Here is a 9,592-nt window from a genome sequence, read left to right on the forward strand (position 1 = left end):
AGAGAACCTCCAGCCAACACTTCCTGGGGAGTGGTCATCAGACATTTGACCTTAAAGTTGTTTTTTTTCTTTTTTTAAAAAATTTATTTTTCGATTATAGTTTACTTTCAATATTATGTATTGGTTTCAGGTGTACCGCTTAGTGGTTAGACAATCATGTGCCTTACAAAGTGTTCCGCCTGGTATTTCCGGTACCCACACCGCACCATACATACCTGGTTATGGCTTATTATTGACTCTGTTCCCCCTGCTGTACTTTGCATCCCCATGACTGTTCTGTAACCATCAATCTGTACTTCTTAACCCCTTCACCTCTTTCACCAGCCCCAGAACCCCATCTCCCCTGGCAACTGCCAGTCTGCTGTCTGTGCCTATGATTCAATTTTCATTGTTCACTCATTTTGTTCTTTAGATTCCACCTATAAATAAAATCACCTGGTATTTCTCCTCCTACTGACTTATTTCCCCGAACATAATGCCCTCTAGGTCCGTCCATTCTGTCGCAAATGGTGAGAGTCCGTTCTCCCTTCGTGGTGAGTAAATCCCCTTGTGTACACGCACCACGTTTCTCTATCCGCTCGCCTGTCGGTGGGCACGTGGGCTGCGTCCATACCTTGGCTGCTGTAAATGACGCTGCAGTGGACACAGAGGTGCATCTGTTCTTTTTCATTAGCCTTTTGGGTTTCTTCAGATAAATCCCCAAAAGTGGAGTCACTGGGTCATAAGGCAGTTCCATGTTTTGTTGTTTTGTTTTGAGGGACCTCCATACTGCTTCCCACAGTGGCTGCCCCAGTCTGCATTCCCACCAACAGTGCACGAGGGTCCCCTTTCTCCACACCCTCGCCAGCACTTGTCATTTGTGGATTTATTGGTGGCAGCCATTCTGACAGGTGCGAGGTAATACCTCATGGTGGGTTTTATTTGCATTTCTCTGGTGATTAGTGACGTTGAGTATCTTTTCATTTGCCTATCAGCCGTCTGTGTGTCCTCTTTGGAGAAGTGTCTATTCAGGTCCTCTGCCGGTTTTTTAATTGGATTGTTTGTTTTTCTGGTGTTAAGTCATATGAGTTCTTTATAAATTTTGGATATTAAACCCTTATCTGATGTATATTGGCAAATACCTTTTCTCATTTAGTAGACTGTCTTTTTATTTGTTGGTGATTTCTTTTGCTGTTCCAAAACTTTTCAGTTTGATGTAGTTCCATTTGTTATTTTTTCTTTTGTTTCCTTTTTCATAGGAGATACATCAGGAAAAATATTACTAAGAGAAATATCAGAGATTTTACTGCCTATGTTTTCTTCTAGGAGTTTTATGATTTTGAGCCTACATTTAAAACTATAATTCACTTTGAGTTTGTTCTTATGCATGGTATGAGAAGGTGGCCTAGCTTCTGGGCTCTCTAGTCTGTTCCATGGATCTATGTGTCTGTTTTATGCCAGTACCATGCTGTTTTGATTACTATGGCCTTGTAGTATAATTTGATATCAGGTAGGAGGAGGCACCCCTCAGTGGCTGAGCTGACCCCAACCACCTTCATTTAGGGTTCTCAATAAAAGCCATTTAGTACTGTTTGATTTGCAGCCACCAGTTGAGCTCTTCCCGGCTAAAGAGATGTTGACATACTCAAGCTGAGTCTAGGTCCCTAGAGGGCTGGCCTGGAGGACGGGTAGATTTTAAGAGTAAAGTAGATTAGTTTTCCAGTCTAAACAAAGGGGATGAATTTCATGTTTTTAGAGAGAAAGTGTGGATTGGAATGAACCAAAATGCTCAGTCAAGTGAGAGAACTGTCCCTATGGCTAAGGGTTTGCCAAGGCCCTGAAATCCAAGTCTGCCTGGGATTGTGATCTGGCCGTGGGATGTGGCACAGGGGAGGGATGTCCCAGATGACCACTGGAGTGGCTGGGGCCAGGAGGGCAGGGCATTCGGCACAGCTAGGAGTGGGGCTGAACACCTAGTACCTGGGGCTACATTATGAACGGTGAGGAAGGGGAGGCATCTGTTGTTCCCAAAAGCCTGGGTACAGCCATCTTTCAATTTCCGTGATTTGCTGGTGAAGGTTAAATCAGTTACCCATTTATCTATCACTCAGGCCCACAGCCCAGGACTACACCACAGACTAGTGTGGTTTGAGGAAATGGTGGATGCCTCAGCTAGTTTTTAAATGTCTTAAACCCAGGAACTGTTAGCTGTGTTTCTCTGACTACCCTATGTGTGAGCCTCAAATACTTGATTTTTAAATTTAATTCAACAAATATTTGTTGAGCCCATAACCTGCCCCAGGCACTATGCCAGACACTGGGGATTCCGCAATAAGCATGCCTGCAAGGAGGCTTGTGGGAGCCGGTGCAGGCCAGCCCGTAATCCAGGGGCGTGCGCACTGGGGCCTTGTGCTGATCTGTCCCGGCCGCTAGAGGGCAGGTGAGGAGGCCCTTTTGCAAGCGCCCGTCCCATCCGGGGAGACGCTGCCCGGAGCCCGAGCAACCAGGCTCTGGAGCCCACCTAAGACCCAAGAGGGAGGCAGGGATGGGAACAGTAACTCCTTGTGATTATTTCTGAGTAGTGTACTTGGGATTGGGTTCTGCTTTTACTTTCTTCCCAAGGCATTCTGCAAATTGGAAAATCACTCAGTCATGCTAATTGTGACAGCGTGAGACCTCCGTAAATTACTGCAGTGCCTGTGCTCTGGGGAATACTGCCTTTTAAGCTGCAAAATGTCTACAATAATGAACATCTTTTCCCAGCATGAGAACGCACTAGGGGGCTCCCAAGAAAATGGAACAGGTTCTTTTCCGTGGAGAGTTTCTCCCCTCCCCTCCCCATCTTGGTCTGGGGTAAAGTGTACAATGACTCGGCTTTCCCCAGATGACGGGAGCGGTGGGGGGAAATCGACTCAATGTGTGAGCAGAGCTTCAGGCTGTACCAGTTTCTCAGCACTCGGGCAACTGTGGCTGAAGAGCTAATGAGACGGCCCTGGGGACTGAGAAATAGCCACATTCCTCTGCCTCGTTCTCGGTTGTAGAGAAAACAACTTTTAAGGAGGCCGGAGAAGGGCGAGGGGAGGTACCAGGCATGGGCAACTTCAGCTGTTTGTTTTAAAAGTGACACTTTTATTTCTTCCCATTGAGGTGGGGCAGTCACCCCTGCTGCTCCCACAGCCTGCACAGGTTTGGGGGTGGCTACTTAAGCCCTTTGTGCCTCAGTTTTCTCATCTGTAAAATGTTTGCACCGATAATAGTACCTGCTCCCCAGGAGCGGTGTGTCTGTTTATCACCAGGGAAGGTTGTTTTAACAGCGCCTCTTCCCCGTGACAAAATAATTGTCAGTATTAACCACGTCGTCATCAGTGATAATCACTCATCCCTTAATTTGTTTTCTAGTTTGTGAAACAATTGCCAATTTAAAAAGAAGAATTGAAATTAAGTTTGTAAGGTATTTTTCAAGTTTGGTGAGCATTTCACGTATCAGCTACAATTTTCACTTACCAAACACAACTATTATCTCGAGCCTCACATTTAGTTTCGCTGTTTTAAATTTTAGTCACAAGTGAAAACTCCAAGCTGTCACACAGACACACAATGACTCAGGTTCTGTGCCTTGGTCGTCACACTCACTGCGCTGCCTCGCTTCTGTCAGATCTTGTGGCAACAGCGGGCACACGTGGAACCCCAGGAGCTGGACACACAAACCGAGCCCCGCGCCCCAAGCCCGGTGGCCCTAAACTTACTCCCAGGGGACGCCCGTCCTGAGGGCGCGTTGGAGGCCGGCTGTGATCATGGGAATTCTCCAAATGACATTCCATGTGGACGACAGTGTTTATTAAAGGGGAAGCAGTGAAAATGTGGTAATTTGAAGCGTATGTGTACATTACTAAAACTCAGCAGTAACTACAGCAATTATTTCAGAGGTGGACCAATGCCGGGGAGGAGCATTTTATCACGGAGGCTGTGCAGAATGGCTGGCTCAGAGTAGTAATAAAACAGGGAGATGAACTTCTGGTTGATGCTACTTCTGCTCTAACGCTCTCTCCTGACAACGCATCTGCTCAACTCTCGGCACATGGGCCCGAGAACTCCTGTCACCATGCTCCCGGGTCTCCACTTTCTCCCGAGACTGCTCTGAGCACAAGGCTGCGTAAGGCATCGCTTCCTACACTGAGGCAGAGAAAGGGAACAGATGAGGCCCTTGACCTCAAAGGGGCTTATGTTCTGGGAAGGGAGAAGGGAAAGGTCATAAACAATAAACAAATACATCAGGTGTCAGGAGTGATGGGTGCTGAACCTCTCTGTGCCTCACTTCATCCATCTGTGAAATGGGAGGAGCAGCAGCACTGTTTTTGTGGCACTGATGTAAAGATTTCAGGAGTTAACAGGTAAGTCCCTCACGCTGGCGCTGGGCACACAAGAAGCGCGGCAGGCGCCCCGTCCCTGCTGCAGAGGCTCTCGCTCAACGCTGTCTCCTCCCTCCCCAGCTGCTGGCAGCCCCACCTGGGGCTGCGTTCTGCACCCCGGGACTGCACCTGAGCTCGTGTTTGAGCACCGCAGGCCCCTCCCCACGTTCCGCCTTTTATCAGCTCACCCACAAACTTCTGTACGCTCCAGGATCACAAAACCCTGCAACCGGGGATTCATTAAACTTTATATTCGCTTCGATACATCGCACCTGGCAGGTACCACATAAAAAGTATTTAATTAACTTTAAAATAATGTGCTTACTTTTCCTCCCAGGTGCCCTATTTTTTCTTTTTAAATCAGCATCCTTTAAACTCCAGGGTAACATTCTCTGCTCTTTATGGAGCCAGAGAAAGGCACCCTGGGCTCCGTGACAAAGGGCCAACATTGGCCATCGAACAAGAGGTCATATGTCCAAGGGACACAACCAGGCAATGATAAAGATACCCTTGAATCCAGGTCCCCAGCAGGGACCCCCTCACGTTGTCCCCCCAGAAGCTCCTCTTTAACGTAGAGAGGAAGGAGCACACTTCTTGCTCCCCATGTCCAGTCACCCCAGGGTGGGTGGGTTGGCCCTGTGTGTGCACGGCTCCTGGCCACTCAGAACATGTTCTCGTGAATGAATATTTATTTATCATAAAATCATTCATGCTCCAGGCAAGTTACCCTTGCTCCAGTTCCCTGGCAGGTCTGGAGGGAGTAAAAGCCAGTGTCTGAAATATTCATACTCTGACCGAGGTTGCTCTCGGGGAAGTCGTGGGGTGAAGGCCGTGCTGCAGTCGAGAGGTAGTATCAGGAGCGGGACCCAACTAAACACAGAGAACCTCTCGGGAGATGTTCACAGAGCACAGCGCCAGCCCCAGCCCCAGGTTTGACTTCTGTCTGTCCCAGTCGGTTGACATGTGTGTCAGGCAGCCCCATTCGTTGGCTCGGCCTGAACGTTGCCCTCCGGCCCCGAGAGAACGCAGGCAAGGTGAGAATTTACATGTAAACGATCCCCAGCATTTTTTTGAGCATAAATGCGAATTGGCAATAACCATTTGCTCTGTTGATTTAGGAGCCTCTGGAGAAAGCACTCAGTTTAATCTGCAGACAAAGTTTCCACATTTGATCGCGGGGTTCTTGCCATTTCATAACGGCGCTGGAGCGGATGTCTTGCTGCTGCATGACTCACAGGCTGAGCTGCCCGCCGCCGGGTGTCACAAATAATGCTGCTATTCAAAAGGTGGGGATGCTACCGGCGGGGCTCAGAAGTGAATTTTTAAATTAAAAACCTTACTTATGTGTCCTCCAGAATATCCCAAGCCCCTCCAGGAGGAGAGACAATGCTCCCTGTTTAGCTGGTAAGGTAGGGGAAACAAAAACCACATTATGTGTAATATCCCTGAAGACAAATTACAATGTTTACCTCCGCACTTGATGTGCGTAATTATCTGTGCTTAGAACAGAAAATAGAAGAGAAGGTTCAGTGAACACCCACCTGCGTGTTATGAATGATGTTGTTCCAAAAGAAACAAAAGCTAAGCGGGAGGATTTGGGGGGAGGGAAGGAAGTGTGGTAATTAAACATCCTTAGGCAAGCAATGAGCGAGACTGCAGGAGAGTCACCTGGACCGTAAGCCTCTCTTGTCCATCCCCTGGGCGATGGGACCTCCTTGAGCAGCCGTGTTATTTCCCCCCCTAACCACACTGGTGCCCCAAGTGTTCCTCTGTCGAAGATCAGGGTGAAACAGCTCTGCCGCGGCGAGGCAAGCTCAGGGAGCACCAGAGTCCGAGGGCCAAAGGCTGAAGGCTAATTCTCTGGGAGCATCCACTGTGGCTCAAGTTCAGATGAGCTGCCTGAGCCCATCCCACCTTAGGGTGCAGGGCCTCATGCACGTCCCCTGCGTCCTGGTAGGCTCTCTCTCCCAGCAGCCAGCGCCTGCTCCTCCCCCATGGCAGACTGCCTTACCCCCACGTGGTGGGCACAAGGAAACCCGGACTGCCTGGGAACTTAATTCCTCCAGCAGCAGTCCTTGACCAACTACTGAAGGGTGCGGAGGTGTGACAGTCTAGCTCTCTCGACTTGCCCTCCTCGTACCCATGGCTCAGACGATTCTGATGTCTCTCTTGAGCCCCCTGTGGGACTGACCCAAAGTCCCTCCATGGGCCTTGGCTGGGTGCTGCACGCTGGTTCCACCGTTCCATTCTCTCAGTGCCGTTAAGCAGGCATCTTCCGTCAGTCATTCTGTGGACTGGCTGCTTTGGGTCGGATCTGCACCCTTCTCTAGTCAGCTGTGGCATTGTGCACGGATCTGAGATCCTGTCTCCTCCATCCACAGGAAGTCTCCTTCTCAAATACCACGTAACATCTGGGAAGGAAAGAGAACCAGAAGGTTACACATTTATCCAAAACATACTGGGCTAAGGAGACTTTTGGATGTATCTGTTCAAAAAGTCAACCAGATTAGGCTAAATCTAATGTAGCCCAGATGCAGAAGGAGCTACATTTTCTTTGAATATGAATTTGTAACCTTGTTACATGGGAAAGCAAGTGGGGTGATATGAGTATCCTGAATTTTTGGATAGGTTGAGGGCAAACTGAAAACTGAAGGCATTTGCCTCATTTCCCGGGAGTTCTGATGTAGGACTTACGTGGACAGGGCCCTTTGTACCTGAACTCTGCCATGGATCACAGATTGACCTCTGCTTAGAGGCAGGGGGGTAGACCAGATGTCTTCTAGTTTAATGAGTCTATGGTGGGTAACACAAGCTGCCTTTTTAAAAAATGACCTCCAATATTAGTTTAACTATCGCAAGCTGAAAAGTCTGCATGCAAGCAACAAACAAATGGTGTATATTGGCCAGAGTGAGCATTAGGGACTAGTGGTGATTGTGGCAAACTGAAGACTACATGCCCTGTGCAACATTTTTCAGATTCATTTAAAAAACAAAATCAGACACTGAGCTCACCCAACAAAAGTGACAGTGGACAGCATTCAGGCTCCCAGCCTTGCTTTAACAGCTAATGTTTTAGAATTTTTAAGGCCTATAATGTAGAAATAATTTTTAAACTGCTTATTGTTAGGGAACAACTTCTTTTCTTTTCATATTTGTCATTTTAAAGTGCCAAGTGGTTTGGGGGTCATACGAACCTCAGATTACCTTAGGAAAAAATCAGTTACTATTAAAAGTCCAGCCAAAAGAGAGGTGAGTTCATAGCCTTTGAGATGGCAGTCTAGCATTTTCATTCACCAGGAGGCGTGGACCGAGAGACATTTTTACAGGTATTACATTAGAGTGCTCCCTGTTGATCCCTGAATACAGTAAAAAGCAAAAACACACACAAATGAACCACCAAGAAAAAAATAAGACATTGTGCATAAAAGGATTTCAAGATGAGAGACGGCGCTTGGTAAATACATTCTGCTTCCCCGCCCAGGCTGCCTCAAGCTCTGTGGACCTTGAAGGCCCTGGTTTCAAATGACTTAGAGATGGACACAGGACACCCGAGACTTTGGGTCTCCTCTTCTTCTAGAGAGGGTTGGGGTATCCGAGTTGTGTGAGGAGAGTTGCATCTTTTCAGGTACACAATAGAGTTGTTTAGCTGATGTTAGGGACATACGTAGGAGGCTGTATGTGGAGGCTGAGTAGCCAAAGGGGTGGACTGTGCTGGTCCCCAAGCTATTGCCCCCCAGCTCCCAGCCCTCCCTCCCTTCTATCCTCTGCTCCGTGGGCTGGGGCTGAGCCCACCTCTGCTCAGCGGCTGTTAGGCTCTGTCCATAGGGGCATGAGAGGGAGACCACCAGGCCAGGAGGGAAAGGACCTGCTCTTCTGTGCTTCTGGCTCCTGTCAGCAGTGCCCCACCTTCTCCACAGTGGCATCGACAGCTTGTTGCTGTAGCAGCATTTAGAGCTGGTTCACAGTTTTTCCAGCGCTCATAAGACCAGCCGTATGCCACCTGGCTCAGAGACCCCGTCACCAGCCACCCAGTGCTCTATCCTCGAGGTCTCCAGCCAGTGCCACAGGGAAACCCCTCCAAGCTCAGCCAGCCCCCTGATGCCCTCTCCTTGGTATTATGAGTTTTACCTGCTTGGGACTTCTCCTCCCAGCGTCTATATTTTAGTAATTCCCGCCTTTCTTCTGTGTCCCTCCAGTCCCAGTGGTGGTCACTACTTCCTGGGGTAGTTATTTCCATGCTCTCTTCTTGCCTTTTCACTTCTCCAATCCTTAGTTAACGGTTTTTGATACTAAGTTGTCTTCATTTAGTGAACCAGTTTGGGTTCTGTCGCCTGGTTAGTCCGTGACTGAGAAGGCGAGCATTCAAGGGGAGGGGAGTACAAGCAATGCAGAATTGCTTGTAACTGCAATACGATGTGTGTCTTTTCCTAGAGACATCCAGCCCCAGTGTAGGTTCATCGTTAGGAGTGTTAAAATTAAATAAAATTAAAAACAACACCGGGCTTGAGAATTCCCTGAGCGGACAAAACCATTTAGTAAGTGAAAGTTAATTTAGCTTATTCTGCGAAACAAGCAAAACTTAACTTGAGCTGCTTCCTGTAAATGCCTCTATTATAAAATAAACTTGCCATCTTCCTAAAAATGGAACCAGAGAATCACTTTTCACCGATTCCCCGCCGTCTGGAAGCTCCCACTGTAATTACCGACGATCTTTCTAAGCCGCCCTGTAACGGCCACGCATCACATCAGTTTTAAATCTGAAATCCCCCAGTTCAAGAACTGTCCTTATATGTATAATAAACTTCTACTAAGTACTGTTTATTGATTGGGCAGTTTTTATGCCGCTATTTCTGGATTTTTGACAAGGGGCACTCGATGGATGTTTCTCCGCCTTGCTCCCCACCTGCTGCCCACCTTAAGGGGCCAAGTCACTTCGCCTAGTGGGACGCCCTCGTGGGACACGCGCTCAGCATGGGGGCAGCAGCAACGCCATGGCCCCGGAGCGGGAAGACGGCTTCCTCCTGATTCCAGCGTAAGACCTGTGTTCCCAGGTGATGTACCCTGTCCCGGGGAGACCCCTCCCCAGCTGTAGAGTGTGAACCCCCTCCAGGTAGACATTCCCTCTGTGCACAGCAGTGTGAGTTTGCTGCCTGCCTCTCACAAGCCAAACAGGCTGGAACACGGGAGACCGGCATCTGGACCCA

The sequence above is a fragment of the Miniopterus natalensis genome, chromosome 7 (genome assembly GCF_054644295.1).
Source record: "Miniopterus natalensis isolate mMinNat1 chromosome 7, mMinNat1.hap1, whole genome shotgun sequence".
NCBI classification, from domain to species: domain Eukaryota; kingdom Metazoa; phylum Chordata; class Mammalia; order Chiroptera; family Miniopteridae; genus Miniopterus; species Miniopterus natalensis.